At 41.9% G+C, this 1452-nt stretch overlaps 1 protein-coding gene and 1 long non-coding RNA gene across 15 annotated transcripts in view; one reads left to right on the top strand and one right to left on the bottom strand.

Moving 5' to 3' along the window:
* The window catches only part of celf1 (cugbp, Elav-like family member 1), an 80239-nt gene that overhangs the window by 50282 nt on the left and 28505 nt on the right, over positions 1 to 1452 (bottom strand). The window lies entirely within an intron of this gene.
* Positions 1 to 1452, top strand: part of LOC116702546 (uncharacterized) — a 16408-nt gene that overhangs the window by 8335 nt on the left and 6621 nt on the right. The gene's annotated exons all lie outside the window — the stretch shown is intronic.

Below are 1452 nucleotides of genomic sequence, written 5' to 3'. Positions count from 1 at the left end.
CACTGCTGACTGTTTATTTACAGTACCAGTTGTTTACATATATATCTGCAATACCGTACTTTAACCCTGGGGGCCCTGAGGCCATTTTTACAGTTTAATTTCCGTCTGGATTTATTTTATAAAAAAGCTTGTAAACACTCAACCCTGTTGTCTACAGTCAAGATTGAACATCATTTTTCAGACAAAACTGGGTATTAGAATATTTGGGTTGCAGTGGGTCACTTGCATGTTAAAAATGGTTGTAGGGCCTTTAAGATAAATAAATAAATAAATAAATTCCAGATATGTATTGATATCACAGACATATAAGTAAAACCTAAGCCATTTTCCTTTCTAAAATACTTTCATATGTCCTGGGAGTCACACTGTGAAGAATATATAACTTATACGGTTGACAAAATACATGCATTTTTTCCAAAAAAATCAAGACGTTTTGCTCTCATGACATTTACTTATGCCAATAATAACATAATAATGTCATATTTATTGATATTACATCCACAGCAATGTTATACAAGCAAATATGTGTCTAGATAGTGCATTATTTTGCCTTCTATAGAGTCTATAGGCATTTATGTCCCCTCTGGCCTTCCATACAAGAGGGGTGCCTTTATCTCCCATATATGGGCATGCACTTCCTGAAACAATAGACTCGTTCGAGATGAGCCAGGTCTGCGCAGAATCGATCACCGGCGATCGGCGCCGGTGCATGCCGTTAGATGTGTCCGACTTGATCCCGACCTGCTCTGACGTCATGCACACGTGGGCAAAGGAAATCTCACGAGAGCAAGGCGGCGCAGTTCTGAGACGCAGGCGGCGCAGTTGCTTTTCACGACCTGCAAGAGCCAGGCGGACCCAGGCGGACCAGAGCATGCTGGGAAGCCGGCCTCTCAGCTGATTTAACAGTGATTGGTTTACAACATGATGACGTTTTATATAAACTTTTTACTGTTTTGATACGGATGGATTTTAATTGCAATTTGTTGATTTAAAGACTATTCTGTCAGAACACATGTTGTGTGACTGATAGTTACGTTTAGAAGTCAAAGAGACTAAATCTGATCAGATCACGGATCATCTACAGTCTGTTGTTAATTACAATCAGCAACAGATCGCATGTAGAGCACTTTGCCAGCTACTCTGTCATAACTAAAACAACTGGAGACTGTGTACCAGCTGATGTGTGGGTCTGATTATATTTTATTAAATCGGAATCGAACCACAGTGTTTTCATCACTTCCTGTCCAGCCTGAAGGCTGCTGGAATCGGCTGGAAACTGTCCGACTTTACCGCAGCTTTCTGTCCCCGCCCCCCGCTGCTGCCGCCTGCTCTCGTCCACTTTACAGGGGAGGCGCAGTTCATCTCGAACGAGCCTACTAGACGGGAGAGACATGGCACTGTTGAGAAATGAGCCAAAACGCGATGAATTATGGATATAAAGTGAATCAATCT

Source organism: Etheostoma spectabile, chromosome 15 (genome assembly GCF_008692095.1).
Source record: "Etheostoma spectabile isolate EspeVRDwgs_2016 chromosome 15, UIUC_Espe_1.0, whole genome shotgun sequence".
Lineage (NCBI taxonomy): Eukaryota > Metazoa > Chordata > Actinopteri > Perciformes > Percidae > Etheostoma > Etheostoma spectabile.
The sequence above is the reverse complement of the archived record's forward strand: the minus strand, read 5'-3'. Positions and strand labels throughout refer to the sequence as shown.